The sequence below is a fragment of the Parus major genome, chromosome 2 (genome assembly GCF_001522545.3).
Source record: "Parus major isolate Abel chromosome 2, Parus_major1.1, whole genome shotgun sequence".
Lineage (NCBI taxonomy): Eukaryota > Metazoa > Chordata > Aves > Passeriformes > Paridae > Parus > Parus major.
This window is the reverse complement of record NC_031769.1, coordinates 103,960,725-103,978,508: the sequence shown is the minus strand read 5'-3', so window position 1 is coordinate 103,978,508 and position 17,784 is coordinate 103,960,725. Positions and strand designations below refer to the sequence as shown.

The following is a 17,784-nucleotide window of genomic DNA, read 5'->3' as shown; positions in this document are numbered from 1 at the left end:
ATGTATGACTAGGGAGATCTGCTATTATAGATCTTGCTTTTGTTTTAGACCATAGACCTGCGAAGGGGGGAGCACCGTACGAGAGAGCGGACCCTGCCATGGGCATTAAACTGTGCGGCGTTTCTTCTGACCAGCGACTCAGAGGCAGCTCCTGAAAGACTGGGACTGAGCCCGGCACTGGTGAAGTGCTGATGCCGAAGGGGTGGACCTGACCCTGGGGTGCAGCTCCCGAGGGGCCCGGATTGCCGGGGGGTTCCTGCCTGCTCGCTAGTGATGCTCCACTGGGCAGGCGGGAGGAGGTCACGCCTGGGTGCAGGAGTGAAAGTCACGTTCAGGGAAGTGTGGACTGAATGAAGGACACGGTAAGGTGAGAACATACTGATTTAACATATGCACTACTATTTTGCAAGGAACCGTGTTACAGGCTTTTTTCTTTGTCAAAGCATTCAGCTACTTTAATAGGATTTAAATGTATAATGAGTTGAACTTTAACAGATCTATAGTATCAGTTAACTAGCAAAGGAAAGTCCATGTCTAGCTATTTCCTGCTGCTACGATGTTTTAATAACAATGATACACAAAGACTTGTTTTGTTTAGCATGCACCATATCATTGCATTTCAGACAAAGTCTTGATTCTCTTAGTCTAAGACAAAGTCTCAATTGTCTGCATTTGAGACAAAATCTCGGGACAAAAAATATGTATTTGAAATGTCCCAAACTACAGAGGAGTAAGGAATCAGATTAGCATCAGCTTCTGCTTCTAGCTACAATGAAAACAAAGATAAGGCAAATACATATTCTCTAACTGAAGGGACACATTTCGGAAAGATTTTTTACCTCATCATTCCCAAATTATGAAATCAGAAAAATGAAAATATTCTTCTCATTCTCTGTGCACACACCCTACCCCAGGCAGACCTGTTCTTACTGTGATGAGATTTGTTTTCCTACAGCAGAGTTTTCCTTTGAGAGCTCACAGGCATGGAGAGCAGTTTTGTTTACCACCCTCGGGTGCAAACCTTGTTAACTAATGTTTACTTTTGTGTTTTCAGCTTCCAGCCATGTGGCAGGTTGATGGATAGCGAAGATGGTGATGGTGGGGAGAATGGTAAGGAAAATTCAGGAGCTGGTTTTACATCTTTCAGTTGTGCAGGCTCAGAGGCAAAATGGCTATCAGCCTCTTAGTTATACCAAAGGAAGAAACCCCAGCTCTTGGCAGTGGTGACCCTTCTACCTTGCTTTGGTTAGTTTGGTTTTTTTCAAGATGCTGGGAAACAAAGCACAGCCAGCCTCCTGACTTTTTGTAAGTTATAAATGCTGTACAAAATTCTAGTTTCAACACCAGAAAATGTTTTCTCCTGTTATTCAGAGTGACTCCAGATGCTGATGTACTTAGTTACACAGCACAAGTAACCCAACTGGAATGAAGAAGCAAGGTAATTGAGTTTATATTCATCTGTCAATATTCCCAAGGGACAGACTGTTCAGCCTGCCAAGTTTTCTCTGCTTATGCATGCAGAGCACAAACTTAAACCAACTGGAGATTCCCACAGTAGATTCTCCCTGGTGAATAGGGGATCTCTTCTGCTGTAATGTGGTGAAGGTGTCGTGATTCCTTCTACCATAACCATTTCCCCTGTCTCACTGTATCAAGAGATGTGCTGAATATTAGATAGGAAAAGAAAGAAAAAAATCATGGTGGAACTGAGTTTTTCTTCATCAAATATTTGCCTGACCCAAGTCCCATTATCAGAGGAAAAACCATCAACTTCTTCCTAGGCTTTTCTATGCTTCTCACTATTCTAATATCTGAGAGATTAACATATATTTCTTCATCTTTCTATTCTAGTGAGGCAAAGGATTGTCATTCTTATATGTGAAGCAGAACATGGGGATTAAAGCAAAGACTTTTTGAGTGAGCAATCTGGGACAATTTTAAGTGAACATTTAGAATCATATGATCATAAAATATGCTGAGTTGGAAGGGACCCACAAGGATCATTGAGTCCAACTCCTGCTTCTGCACAGGGAAAGCCCAAGAATTCACACCACGTGCCTTAGAGTGTTGTCCAAACATTTCTTAAACTCTAGCAGTCTAGGTGATGTGACCACTTCCCTGAGGAGCCTGTTCCAGTGCTCAACCACCCTCTGGGTGAAAAACCTTTTCCCAGTACCCAGCCTAAACCTCCCCTGACACAGCTTCATGCCATTCCCTTGGGTCCTGTCACTGGTCACCAGAGAGAACAGATCAGTATTGGCCCTTTCACTTCACCTCATGAGGATGTTGAAAACTGTGATGAGGTCTTCCCTCAGTCTCCTCTTCTCCAGGCTGAAGAAACCAAATGACCTCAGACACTGCTTGTATTGCACCCAAAACTGCCCCCAGCACTAGAGGTGAGGCTGCCAACCCCCTCCCTTGCCCAGCTGGCCATGCTGTGCCTGATGCCCCCCAGGACACAGCTGCCCCTCCTGGCTGCCAGGGCACTGCTGACTCAGATTCAACTTGCCACCCAGTAGGAGCCTCAGGTCCCTGTCCACAGCACTGCTTTCCAGCCTCTAATTCCCCCAGTTTTCAAATAACTTACATTTTTTTACTTTACCTGGCTTTGTATTTGACTGTCATGCCTTTTTTAAGATAGTTCCATAGGGGATCTCCATATATCTAGACCATACAAACAATAGCAATCTATATCCCAAACACAGAAGCAAGTCAATGCCTGTAGTAGAGCAGACATACCAGACACGTGTGAGAGAATAACCAACTGTGGCCAGCATTCAGTGCATGTTGGAAATATATGAAGGAAAAAACAGAAAAGATGTGAGAATCTGTGAAACAAAGGAACAAAAGATTATTTGATCCTGTGGTCCAGGAAGAAACCAGAGACTGTGTCTCTGAGGAGAATTGAAATTAATAGCTCTTTAGCTGAGCTCTGTGTGGCAGGAGCTGGTAAGGACAAACAAAGGCACTGCCTTCTGGTGTTCAGCTTCTCTGCCATCTGAGGAAACAGTCTTCTAACCAAATCCAAGGAAAAGGCACTACCACAAATTTCTTCACGCTGTAGAAACAACCCTCAGCACATTGGTTCCAATGCCATGTTAAGCCACAAGTGCACAGACAAAAGCATCTGTCTCCCAAGTGGAAAGGCAGGCCCCAAGAGCAGCTGCCAGTGCACAGCAGGTCTGCTGATATGTGGGTTGGATCCACTTTATGCACACTATGTAGCTGTCATAGACAGGTGCAGCAAATCTTCTAAGCCAGATTTAAAAGTGGGAGGACTCAAAAAACACAAGTATGGGAAGACAGGATAGTTTGTGAGACAGGTCAGAGTTACCTTCACTCATGTGCCATGCCCAGGGCTGCTTAGCTGAGGTCCCCCTCCTGAGCTTTCCTGTTCTTGTTGCCATCAAGTATCCCACTGACAAATCTGGCCTGGGCAGTGGCAAGCTGTATTTTCCCTCATGGTCCACTGTGAGAACTTGGGCTTTCACCATGGGTGGTGGTGTCTGTGATGAGTAAGTGACCTTACAGATATGCAGAAACCAGTCCTGATGAACTAGCCCTCCATGTCACCAAGTGTAAGCAGAACTCATTGGCCTGAGCCTCCTGGCTAGTTTCAAGACTGGAAAGAATTGTGTGCAAGTGGGAGGAGGCCAGATACACAAAGGAAATCAAGTCTGAGTGTCAGCAGTTGAGACTCTGAGACTTTCTGAGCTCAGGCAGCTACAGGTATAGTTGCTGAGCCTCTTTCTTCTGTGCTTTCCCATGAATGATGAGGGACACTTGTCCTGGCGCCGGCACATCTGGGACCAGAAACCACAATTAGAGACATCCTTCTTCATATCCATAGGGATCCTCTGTATCTCAAAGGAGTGACAGGGTTGTGGGAAGAGGAGGATCATCTCCACCTGTGCATAAGCATGCTGTGCAGTGGCACCTGGAAGTAGGTGCCAGAGTGCTCTAGTCAGTGTGGGGTATGTGAATGAAGAATGTCAGACCATGCAGTGGCAGCTCCTTGGGTGTAGGGGGCTTTGGGCAGCATAACAGGACCATGAAACAAAGAGCAGATTTCCAAGGGTCCTGGGTACACTCTGTGGGGCTCAGTGTGCCCTTCCTGGTCTGACAGCTGTTGCAGCTGAGGGATCATGATACTCCCATGCCTCAGGCAGCCTCCAGTGAGAAACAGGGAAATGGGAGAGGCAAATGAGTGAGAATGGGGTAAACAATATTTTGCTCAAACTGAAGTGGGGAATGTCCTTGCTCAGCAGTTGTTCTCAGCTACTCTAGTGTCCCAGGGCAAGTTCCCTTCAGAAAAACAGAAACTGATCCAGGCCAACATCTTTCTGTAAGAGAAAGACTAGGATAGGAAGGCAAACAAATTCACCCCTTTTCAGACTGTGTTCCTCAGATTTTGTTGCTCATCCTCAGTTCTGCTCAAGGTAATAATCACCAATGGTATTTTCCTCACTTTGCATAGTGCAGGAGAAACCTGGATTTCAACCCTTTGGCAATTCCTCAGAGGGTGGATACATACTCTTCCAAAACAAGAGTTCTTCCTTCCTGGGAAAATAAAGCCAGCAATCCAAATTTGAGTTAGAGAAGCAAATATATTTACATAAAATACGTAACACATTATAATAATAAAATAAATAATGAATTAAATTTATGATTGGGTAAGTTATAGTAATAAAACATGAACTATTTATGTAAACCAAAATTATTAACCTCCCAGAGGCAAGTATTCAGTGCATGGAGAAACTCTTTGAGGTGCCCAGCAGCGCTAACACCAAGCAGCAACTCCATACTTTCCTCAGGAAGGTGTAAGAGCACAAACAGGCCAACAAACCTAGAAGCATATAATTTTCCTAGTTGTTAGTGTAGGTTATTGTGCCCTGGGTATTATTGCCAGCTCCTGGCAGATTTGCTGGTCACCATGCTCTAATACGCAGGTTCCTGCTTCCAGTTTCTGTTGTGCTTTTCTGCCACAGTCACCTCTTTCCCCTCCCACATGAATTGCCATGGAATAAGGGAAAAGGCAGCAGCCCAGAGGGACAAAGGCAGGAAAGTGCCTTGTGGCTTAATTGCTGTCTTTCTCTTCTCTCTCCAAGCCAAGAAGTTCCTGAGCATGAGCAAGCCTATATGTAACGTGGCACCAGTGCCACAGATAAACGTCCATATTTTCCCTGGCAGTTAGAAACTAAACTCTCCGAGGTGGTTTTGCTCTTAGAGGATGGCCTCCCTGCTTTGTAGGTCTCTCACAGGCTATGCATTCCCCAGAGGCAGGTGAGCGGGGGTTTTCCTTCCTGCACCTGCAGCAAGAGAGACCCAAGAGCTGCCCTGGTGCTGGGGGTAAAACTGCTCCCTAGTGTGAGCTCCCAAAGAGGTGGTGAACATGGGAATGTATGTGCACATGGGGAGGAACAGGCACAGCAACATTGCCTGCCTGATTGAATTCTGTTATCACTATAGGGTATGCTTACAAAAAAGAGCAGGCTAATGTGATTCAGAATAGTCAGAGAAGACAATTTACAGACCTGCCTCTTTTGAATGCTGCAGAAAGAAGAAAAGCCTTATGGCAAGTTGGAGCAGCCTGTGAAGTGTAGCAGGGTAAATAACTCCTTGCAAGCAGCAGTCGAAACAAAAACAGGATCAACAGCTGCTCTGCCCAGCTCACAACTCATCCTGCCTACTCCAGGCTGATGCCAAGCTCTCTTGCTTTGGAAGAAAATGCTAAACAGTTTGATCAACTGAGATTGCTGGACAGCATCTCTTGCAGACAGACAAGCATTTCAGGAACCAGTAGCAATTATGGAATGGCCATAATATGGCTGTTATTTCTCATCATCAATATGGATGTACACTATTTTTAGGTATCTGGATGTATTGCTGATGAAGATTCATCTTTCAGTCACTCCAGTCCAGTAATTCTTCTGGTTTGATATCATTATTTTTCTCATCATTATTTATTTATTTTTGGCTTACATTTGTTTCCAACAACTCTGTCTAGGAATACTATGGCAAAAATACCAGTTTCATCAGCAAATAAAGTATTCACAGCATGCTTTCACCCTGGATCATTTTTTTTTGTTTAGTTTTACACAGAGAGGAAACTGAGACAATCATGGATATATGCTGGGGATAAACATAACTACCACATTTTTTTCAGAAGAACATTGAGATTAAATTAGGATTATTGCAGAAAAAGGACTTGACTTTTTTTACTGGTGCCTATGGGAAATGCTAATCACCTACATGCTTCAGTAAACCAGCATATGTGTGATAGCTCTTGGTTAATTCCAGTTATTCCCTCTGCAGTTTAATCTGCTTCAGCCAAAAACAGAATCCAAGCCCATGTGCACAATTTCCACAGTAACAGCTACAACAAATCAGACACGGTAACATTTGTGTTGCAGGATTCTTTATCTGGTGGAAAGGGGAAATATCAGAGAGAAAGGCCATATCATTCTCCAATTGGACAATTACTTGGCTGGTATGAGGCTAATGCTCCCTGCATGACCAGCAGATCTACAATTAGTGCAGTCAGAGATTTCTTAATATCTGGGATAAAATCCTAGCTATCAAAGTGAGAAAATTTTCTGTTCTAAATGGAGAAGTATTTTTTCTCATTATGTTCACTGCTCAGGACTGGGATGAAGAATAGCAGGTTTGCTTAACAGAAGTCAGATTAGGGGAGTCTTCTGTGTTTAAAATATTTTATTCACTATAAGTCTTTTTAATGATCTGTTGATTGATCTCTTTGCTTCAAAAAACAGTAAACAAAGTAGCCTGTTTTTTGTTGGCTCATATGTCTGGACAAGAGAGGTGACAAATGACATTTTCCAACTGGCAATATGCCAGGTTTGCAACCTGCAGACTTTCATGCAAAGACTGTGAAATAGAGGTTTGAGTTGTTTTATACAAGGGGTTCACTGTGGGACTGTCTCTAAGAGACAACCTGACATTTTCAAAAGTGGAAAGAGCTACACAAAATTATGTGCTCCCCTAGTGTCTGAGTTGATTTGAAGCCACAGAGTCAACCCTGGAGTTTTGTACAGACTCCACATACTGTAGCTATGAAGTTACACTTCCTCTCTCTCTAGTAACCCTACCAATAACTACTATTTGCAAGCAGAAGACATTTTCATTTAAAATCAGGATTTCTCTCAATACTATTCACTACTGTGCATGCAGCTAAGACAAGTATTCTTTGCAGCTGTCATAACTTTAATTCCACAACGAAACTGAGATGTTTGTTAAGCATCAAACTCCAGTCCTTGGGACAATTAACATCTTGGCAAGTCTCCTGCTGTGATATCTGGTAGACAGTCATCAGTACATCAAATTAGGCATGCTTGCAATTTGATCTTGACCAACGCAATTTCCTTCCCCTCTTTAGGAATTCTTTCACTGCCTTTATGCCCAAGGGAGAGATGGAAAAGATAACTGTACACAAACTGTTTCAGCTCTGGAGCTAATATTGAAAAGATAATATTACTTCTGTTTATACTGCTACTTTGCTGTACAAAAATTATCTTAACAATCTGTGAAATCCAGCATTAAAAAAACAAACACAGGAAAATGTATTTCAATTCATGCATACTAGTCCTTTTGCAGTCTGTTATAGCCTATATAAGAGACAATGGTTATCTATGGCAGAAAGGCAAAATAATACACAGAGGAGTTGTGATTTGGTAGAATTTTTATCCTACAACTTGAAGCTTTTTAAGCATGTAAGAAAGCAGATTTGAATTAACTGACTAAGGAAATAATCTTACATGTACAAGCATTATCAAGAACACACAGACTAGTTTGCCTCTGCCACAGGTTACAGAATTCATATTTCTCAGGCCAGAGTAATCTTATTTAAAAAAAAAAAGGAAACTTCTTACGAAGCAAATAGAACTTTATTGTCAATTAAAACATTGTGGTTTAGATTATTATTAATACTTATATGGTATATGCAGAAATATTTTTAGGTATTTGTGAAATGTGACATCTTTCGGAAAGTTTAACATCTTTATTACTTTCGGCAGACCTTTGAAATTCAAAGTCATTCATCTCAGAGACAACATTTTTCCTGTGTTCTGTGAATTTCTGTGTGAGAGTCATTGAGATGGAAACTGTTGGGAACCACCACTGTTTCTCTCTTGTTGGTTTCTCCAGGAAAGGTCAAGGCAGTCTGCCAGTATAGTAATTGGGCAACATCAGTGTTTTAAAGACCCAAGTTCTTGCTGACACTGAAACAGTAATAGGAGATGAAGCATTAGTAGAAATCATACAGCAAAAGCAGAATGAAATTTCTGGACTCAATTTAATAGAGATGAAGCTTAAAAAAGTTTAGTATGGTAGAGGAAACAAAACTTGGTTTATACTGTGTGGTCTTCCAGCTCCAGGGCCTGGACCAGGTAACTCCAACTTATGCCTGACACTCCAAAATTGATTAATGAAATGTCTGCAATGACTCAATAAATGGCAAAAGTCTGTGTTTCTCTATACATGTCCCAGGGGACTTCCCTCCACTATTTTTTTTCTCTCTTGAAAACAAGCTAGAGCATCCAATTCCCTATGCTCCAATCATTAATTAGTGCCACTTAAGCCACAGTACAATTCCTGATATATTAGAGAATGGCAGATTTAAGACTCTCTGGGCAATCTTTTTTTGTCTCTCCCCATGTGCATATGTTTTCTTACAAACCCTTCCACGACACAGTCAGATTTTAGACTTTCCCACAGGATGCATGCCTCATTCTGTACAACACAGGATAATCACACCCAGTGGCAGAAAGAAATTAGCATAGCAGTCTTAATCTGGTATTTCCTAGTTTTCCTAATTTCCTTATCCTTCAATGTTCGGCTGCACTAATCTAAACAATATTCTTTGAATGTAATTTTTTAACATTACCATTTAAATATATATGTATGCGCATTTATGTATCTCTCCATCTATCTGCATCTGTTAATGTATTGGTAAACACAAAAGAAAAAGATAAAAGTTGTTTGTTTTTAATTCTTTCAGAACCGTTTGATCTCTCCGCTTGTTTTAGCAGCTGCCTGACTGTTTTTCCTCATATGTAAACTTCAAAGTCAATCAGAGGTCAAAACTTTGGACAAAGAATAAGGAAAACAGTGGTGACTGGCATATGTGATGGGAAGAAACAGAGGAGCTGGGTTGTAGAATATTGTGTGTTTCTGGCCACAGCAGGGGGGGAAATTATCTACCTCTTGGACATAACATTTCCTGATCTGAAAGTCTGATATAGTTGTCTAGGCCTGAGTCTTGCATGGAAATGTTTCTCGCAGAGAAATAAAGGGTACAGCCCTTCATGCACAGAAGGACTTGACATTCACTGCTATTCTTGGTCCAAGCAGTCTGAAAATAGCTTAATAGATTACAGTAAAAATGCTGCAGAAAAACAGCTGGTTTCTGTTAAGTGCAGAGGATTTCAGGGGTGGGTATTGGGTTTGATTCCCAATTTGTTATTTGCTGTTTCTGGTTATAGGAAAATCAAAGGAAATGCAAGTCCTGAAGAGGCAGCTTCTGTAGCAGAGTAATGTGGAGCATTTTCTGTAGGCATGTGCAGTCATAGTACAGGATGTGTCTTCAGTTCATGCTTTTTTTTTTTTCCTTCACGAGAACATCTGTCTTTCCCTCCTTCATCTGTCTGCAGAATCAGGCCCCTGCTTGTGCAGAGCCCGGCAGAAGGCCATGAGCATCCCTCAAGGCTGGGGGTTGTAGCCTTGCAACTTGCCTGGCATCTGGTAAAACAGCCTGCAGAAATTGGGAACACCTTAATGATTCACACATCCTCGAAGCAGATCCTGCCAACAGAGTTGCTGGAGAGGCCCAGGAGAGGCAGAGGTGGATTCCTCTGTGTGTGTGTGTGTTTGGGTTGGAAGGGACCTTTAAAAGTTCTCAGATTTTTTGCAGATGATGAGAATTTGTTTAAATTATTTGAAAATGATAAATGTTTAAAATAATTTGTTCTTAAAAAAAAATAGTCGTTGGTTAAAATAGTGTTTAACCAACAGGGAAGATGGAAATGGGACCAGGGCCAATGCATCTCCCCCAGTCTTCTTTGTTTTCTTAAGTTTTGGACACCTTTTGCTTTTACTACAGAAGGCCTAAAATATGTGATTTTTACCATATGGGCCAGAAACAGGTATCCTTGAAGGCATCCCAGGAAGTAGGAGGCCCCTGAGAAGTATAAATTGCAGTGAGCAATATTATGGGGGGGGGTTTGAAAATGCCAAAGCAAACCTGGTGATACTTCTGCAGGATACTAATGGCAATTACTTGACTTACACTATGATTTTAATTACTGTTATTATTAAATTATTTCAATTATTTCCCTCAAATATATTAGCTTGTATTTGTTGTTTCTTCTACCCACATTTAAAAAAAAAGCCCTCAAAGACCCAAACAAAAACATGCCCAGGTTCTAGTTAAGCTAAAAGCCAGGCTGTGAACCCTGGGACTGTAAGCTGTGCTGAGCGAAAGAGTTTTAATAAGACATAAGAATGCCACTTTTTAGTTCACGGAAGCAGACAAACTTTTCCCAGCTGCATGAATAGCAAGCAGAGAGGTGTAGCCTGCCACTGGGTGGGAAAGAAGATGTGAACGGGCTTTCTTGCAGTTTGTGGGATGGTAAATGAGTAAGAGATCAACAGAAGAAAATGTTATGGGCTTGGCTGGCTGGTGTGACAGGCAGAACACACCTTTCTCCTACTGTGAGACACCCTTCGAGGGCTAAGGAGAGTTTCACCCTCAAAACTCCTTCTAATTCGAGGAATATATTTAATGTGTGGCCTACTGTCCCTTGTTAACATGACCAGAAGTAAAATTATTCTCTGTAGCTTCTCATTCAGCGGCCTTTTTCTACATAGTTCAAGGCCACTGAACATCGTGCTTTCCCTTAATTAGCTCTCTACCAGTTCTTGTTGCAGCTGAGTGTTAATTTTCAGATTTGCTTCAATGAATTCTGAAAGAACTAAAATTTTACTCGCTATTTATTATAAATGCACTATTTCTTTCCCATTAACACCAAAGTGAAGGAAAAAAATCCAGCAAGAAATCAGTGAGAGAAAAGGAAGAGAAAGTGTGAACAATCTGCAAAAAAACATGTAGGAAAAGGATGTAAGTGGTGTAAAGAGCAGCTGAAGAGATGCAGGAGGGAGCAGCTGGGAAACAAAAGCAGAAAGGCTGCTGGAGCAAAGTTGGCTGTAGGCGGCCCGGATGGGAGGAAGGGGAAGTGGGAGCAGGAATGGGAGCGAGGAGTTTGTGTTTGGTCTTTAAGCAGAGGGTGAGGAGGTTGTAGTGAGGAATTAAAGCAGGAAGGAAGCCAGAGAAGGCAAATAAAAAGTGGAGATATAGTTTGTGTAATGAAAAAAAGATTACTTTAGGGGTAGCATGGGGCATCATGCGCTGGTGGACTGCGTAACATAAAATCAGCTTGAAGCAGCAGTTGTGATTCTTCAGGACACAACCTAGAAAAGAATACTGTGGCTTAATTTTAATCCTTTTTTAACCCAGGGTCTCTCCATATAAAGGATGAGCATTGTGTTGCCCTGAGCGCTAAATGGAGTGCGTTGTGTTTTGTGCCTTGTCATTGATTCTAAATGCCTTTTGTGTTTCGGGGCTCTGAAAACAAAGGTCAAGTACTAGCAAATTCTGTTTTCTGTGAGAGATTTAATTAAATCCTAAGGACAAAGGCAGAGTACTAGAAACAGCTATTGAGTGTGAAAGATGGGTAAATTTGAATTACCATTTCTCTGTATCAGTTTGCACACAGCTTTGTAATTTGTTTTTTTTTTATTTCGCTGATTGGGAGTTTTTTTGTTTGTTTGTTTGTTTTAATCGACAGAGAATAAATATTTTAAAAATCAAGGTAAGTCTTACAGATGTTATTTTCTGCATGTAAGTTGTCCAATACATTATTGGAAAAATATGAGAGGAAACAGAGTGAGAAAGCATATAAAGTAGGATGGAACAATTTATGAATATAGATTTGGCCTTGTAATTTAGTGAATTAAAATTGAAATGGACTGGGCTGCCTAAGTGTTTTTTATCCTTTATGGATGATAGCAGCAAACCAGAGAGTTTCAGCAATTAATAGCATACTGCTAGTCACAATTTACTCATGAATAACCTGAATAAATTGCTCAGGTAACTGCTGTGGAAATCTCTGGAGCGAAAGGGGAAAATATTTGTCACTTGTTCAATATCAAGGCATTATTATGTTAGTCTACTATGCTTCAGAGGGTCTGAATTTTGCCATGCCAACCTATTTTTTTTCTCATTTAAATAACAAAACATGAATTAACATATTAAGAAAAGCCATGTTATTGAAACTGAATGCAGATAACTTACTGGCAGACAGAAACCAGGAGATGCCACATGGCTGCCCCAACTGATCTTTCAATTTAACAAGTGATAAGGAAGGAATTCTTTTTCAGCTGGTGATAAAGCCTCTGAAGCAAAGAACATTAGTGCATGAAGTTGGGAAGATAGACACGATGAAGTCATATGTCTATGGGAGCAAGAAACCATCCAGTTTGCCCACAGTTTTGAAATTATGTATGAGTAATGCAGCTTTCACAGTGTCAGATTTGATGTACAGGAAAAATCTCATGGACAGTGGGTGTAAAACCAGACAAATCAGAACATGCCACGAGAAAGGAAGAGTTGGGGACCCAGGGGTGCAAAGCAGATCATGTTCCAGTGTCCCAAGTCCCACTAGGGGATTACCCTTCCAGAACAAAACTTCAATTCTCTGCAGATGCAAGACGGGACATATTTCATCGAGGGGCAGCCACCATAGCAGTCAGACTTTGGAAGTCACAATGAACCCACTACATTTTACGTGGAAGGTAATGGATTGCCCCCTGGGGTAGGCCCTGCTAGGCCCTCTCTGCTCCACTAAGATGTTCTCTCTAATAAATAAACTTTTGTACTATTCCAGGGTGGTCTTCTCTCATGCTTCCTGCACAGCTCTGTACCTCTGTGCAGAGACATCTTGCAGACATCCCTGCTGGCAGACATGACTCATTTTGGGGAGTCTGCGTGTAGGGTTTTGCAATAGTCTGATCAGGACATAAAAAGAGACATTAATGAAATGTGTGTTCAGAAGTACAAGGCACCCCACAATGCTCACATAGATGCTATAAGGATGACTGCTGTGAAATGATCTGTTGGCTGCCCAGGGTGAGGTGGGGGGATTTAAACATCCATCCAGCTGAGAAGAATGGTGGCTAATAGCTGATTGCCTCCCACACTCCAGGAGACATACATTTCTTTCCTCATTTTCCCATGGTGTGGCATTACCTCCAGTGCTTTGCAGGAGCTTCCCCTCTGACTCAATCCAGTCTAAAGAAGCCCAAATGAAAGGCTGGATCTCATGGCTCATGTCAAAAGAAAGTGGAGGACTTCATAAGATGCAGAGCACATACCCTTCTGGTAGGGAATGCTCTAGATGCAGGTTTGCAAAACTGATTTAAGGTCAGTTGCAGTTATTGCTGTGTGTGTGATAAGTTTGTGATGTTTCAGTGCCTTTTAGGAGTGAGTCAAGAAGGAAATAGTAACAACTAACCAAAAAAAATCATGTGGTCATCAAATAGTAGAAATACTGGCCACAGGAAATTCTTGCCATAGTTACCCACAGTGCAGATAACATCACTCACCACTGACTGTTTTAACTGCATCATCTTTTATAATTGGACAGATTCCTGTATTCAAATTATTGAAACTTCAAGTAACATATCCAAACTATAATCTGTTATATATATTCAGGTTTCCTTCAGTTATATATATATATATTCAGGTTTCCTTCTGTGAAAAGGTCTTGCATTTATCCAACTTGAAGTAGTTCCTAGCAGGGCCCCGTGATGATGGTGCCATCATTTTCTACACATGTGAAGGTAGCAGCATTATGCTCCCAGCATAATGAAATGCCCAAGGGAATTCAGACCATGCCCACACCATGCTCAGCAGATGTGATGGTGTAGTCCAGCTGACTGAGGAACAGCTACACAAAGCTGCAGCAACACAGGGTTTGGGGCCTGGGCAAGTAACATGACGGTCTGTGGAGGCTGATTGTCTCACTGCAGGTGCCTAAGCTAGCTGGCTAGAAACTAGCTCAGGTAAGTTGGGACCTAGTCCCTTTTCTGCATGCACATTGACAAGCCAAGGGATAAACTTCTGGTCTTACGACCTGGGGCTAGCAGGTAACTCATGTTACCTGCTTTGACTTCAGCCAGCTGGATTATACAAACACGTCTGTGAACACATTGTGGGTGTGGTCCAAATTGCTGTGGCTATCTTACCATGCAGGCAGTATAACACTTCTGTCTTTACAGGTATATGAAATGATGGCATGGCCACCGCCAAGGAGTGCTGGGAACTCCATGCAGTCAAGTAAACATAAGACATTTTCATTAAAATAAACTCTATAATAATTTGGACATAGTATTTTCAGTTTCAATAATCTGTTTAAAAGAACTCACTCTAGTTCTGAGTTATTCCATAATTTCAACAAAGTTTGGCACAAAAAAAGGAGTGTCTGAAAAGATGTAATGATGTAACTCTATAAATACTGCTTTGCATATGCATGTTCTCAGCTTTGTTTTTATTGTATAAGACTCCTGAGGGACAGCTTTGTTTGCCACAGTACTTTCTATGGTAAAGGTTCTAGAACATCAGCCGGAGGCAATTTTGCAAGTATTATTATGGCTATGGGCCATGAATGAGTCAATCACCTTGTACTTTTTTAATCCTGTACTTTATGGAAGAGCCTCATCTATTCTTATGGCGTAGAGGCAGCTTAGGACAATGCTGACATTCTCCAGTCCTGAGAGGAGAGGAGTTTATTTAACTCTGGAAAAAGTAAATTGAGTTGGCTGGGTTTTTTTTCCCTCTGCCTAAAAACTCTTCTTCAAGAAGGTATTACTTTGCATCTATTACACGTTTGAAATGGCCTGTTTCTGGCCTTTAGTTTGTCCCTTCCTCAGATTATTTTTGCTATCGTCAAATTAGGAGTCTATAGAAACATAGAATGTTTTCTGTTGGAAAAGTCCTGTAAGATCATTCAGTCCAACCATTAACCCAACATTGCCAAGTCAACCACTAAACGATGTCCCCTGGTGCCACATCTGCACATCTTTTAAATACCGCCCAGGCTGGTAACTCAACCACTTCTCTGGGCAGCCTGTTTCAATACTTGACAATCCTTTTGGTTTGTCAGGAAGAACTTTTTCCTAATATCCAATCTAAACCCTCCCTCCTGCAACTTGAGGCCATTTTCCTTATCTCCCTTTTCCATTTCAAACAAGGCAGTTCTGGGGATTTGAGGTAACCATAATTACAATAAATAATAATAATTATAATCATTATAATAATAAAGAATCAAAATAATGAGGTAAAACTGATGAAAAAATTGCCATCTTTTGAGTATCAAGAATTGAATTACCCAACAGATTTGCATAGCATTTTACCAGAGGAAAAATCTTATCTTCAAGAGGGGAGGAAGAGAAGAATAAGAAGAAACAGGTTAACTCTTTGATGAGAAAGAGCTTGCTCACACTTTCATATACATAGTTTTCTGTCTATGATCACACCTATAAAATTTTTATTTCTGCAGTTTGGGTTGTTATGGCCAAATGAAAACAGAATGATAATAAAAGTCAATATATAAATCATCTCTGTTGTCTAAGACTAGACTCTCTCAAACCTTATAGGTGTGTTCTAAGAGTAGCAGATCTGTAAAAAGAAAACAACAGTACATTGGTATAGAATAATGGTTAACCAACTGCCTAGTGGCACGAGATTAAAAAAAGAACTTTAAAATATGCTGATTGTGAACAAAATCAGCTTCTAGGATTTAGTTATGAAAATTCACCAAAAATTACTAACTTGACTCATTTATCCTGTAGTTGCAGTCAACTTGAATTCTTTTTCAGTGACTAAACTTTTTTTTTAATATCCAGAAGATAATCATATGAAAACACATGCATTTTTAAAAACTGCATATTTAATGGTATTTGAGTGCATTTAATTTAAGACAAGACATGTAGAATCTCATGAAGCTTCATGTTATAAAAGCAGTTGTCTGTAACCTGTGTTGTGAACCTTCACACTGTGAGTGTCAGGAATGGCAACTTCTGCTGTTCTGTCCTGAAAAGGATCATATGGAGCCCTCTCTATACCAGCAAAGTTATGATATGTGTGATTTAGAAGTTAATTATCTGCTAAGGGTTGAAACTGTTAACTATTTCCCAGGCCCAAGATAAAAAACATGGCTTTTAATGGATTTGTCATAGTCTTCATCAGAGCAAAGCATTTACAAGGAGTGGAGATATTTAGGACAGCATACATAAAAACAAAGCCAGGGCAATCAAAGCTAGTTTACTTTTAAACTCAGCCCAGTTTACTTTTAACTTTTGTCTTCAGAAGAACTATTTGAGCAAGGACTGCAAAACTAATCCAACCACAGGAAATCTGATATGTGTATGTCAGAGAAGTAAGAATAAGGTGGGGTGGGAGAAATTTGTTCTAGGAGAGAGCATTTAGGGTTATGAACTGGAGAAATAAGAAGAAAACTTCTTAATCTCATAGGTGATTCACAGTTAACAAGATAATAGCAGTGTAGAAAATCATTCATGGTAGCTTTTAAGAGGTCTAAAATGATGATAATCACTCTACTTTTAATGTAAATATTTTTTTCCTATTTCCATTTATACAACGTAAATATATAGACACAAAAATTTTATTATTTTTGTTTATATCCTGGTGGATGAGACCATCAGGAGATTACTTTTCAGCTTCTGCTATAATATACTTCTACATTTCTGAAACTTTCATTTTGTCAGGCAATTTTTTTTCCTACGGTTTTTCTTTGATTTAAATTTGTTTGGCTTTTCAAAGATTTCCAACAAGAAGTACTCAGCCATTTTTAAGCCCTGGGATAGTGAAAAAAAAAAGCTTTTTCACAAGGTAAAAGAAGAATTTCTGGCATCTTGACATTTTCTGTACTCATCAAGTGGCTTTAACGGGAAAATAGTATTTGCCAGAGAAATGGTCCTTACTGAGGTATAAAGCTTTCAGCATTCCAGTGGAATTTTGATTTGATTTCAAAACTGGTTTTGACATTAAGACATACGTTGGTTAAAGGATTTTTTTTTTCTGCACTTTTAAAGCATAAAAGCAGAGGGAGCCTGTGATATATATGCACTTGTGGCTGATGTTGGCCTGGGCCATATGGTGACCAGATATGGGAGCTGCTATCTATCTCTGGGCTCTCAGCTCCCCTCCTTTCCAGATACAACAGAAGTTACTTTGGGAGTGTCTATGTTTATACAACCATGCCCTTGTCTGCTGGCAGCAAATGCATCTGTTTTTGAGCTGGAACAGACAATGCCATCCAGTTTACTTCCTCTCTTGCAGCAGTTTGTTTTCAGACCGGATCCCATCCATCAAACTGAGCCATTAAGTTCCAAATTGTGATTTCCCCCTGCTTATTTCTAGTTTGTTCAAGAACATACAATGAAGATTCAGGTGCCCCATTTCTTACTCATCACTCACCACTCGCAGGCAGTGGGAACAGGTTCTCCTAAGGTTTCCAGCACAAGTACTACAGTGTTTGAAAATGCAGCAGCTACCCTCTGTTGGGAAGCTGTGATGCACTGAACAGGCAAGGCCATGTGCCTGGAGCCTCACACCTTTATTAAATCTGGTGACATGTAGGAAAAACATACTTATATACATATAGGTATATGTTGCACTGTTTCAACATC

The 17,784-nt window shown here is 40.8% G+C and overlaps 1 long non-coding RNA gene across 1 annotated transcript; it reads left to right on the top strand.

Moving 5' to 3' along the window:
- LOC107199161 lies at positions 1–1,110 on the top strand. Its single transcript, XR_004500213.1, has 2 exons — positions 1–367; positions 1,055–1,110. It is a non-coding gene; the product is annotated as an uncharacterized LOC107199161 (long non-coding RNA).
- The last annotated feature ends 16,674 nt before the right edge of the window (positions 1,111–17,784 follow it).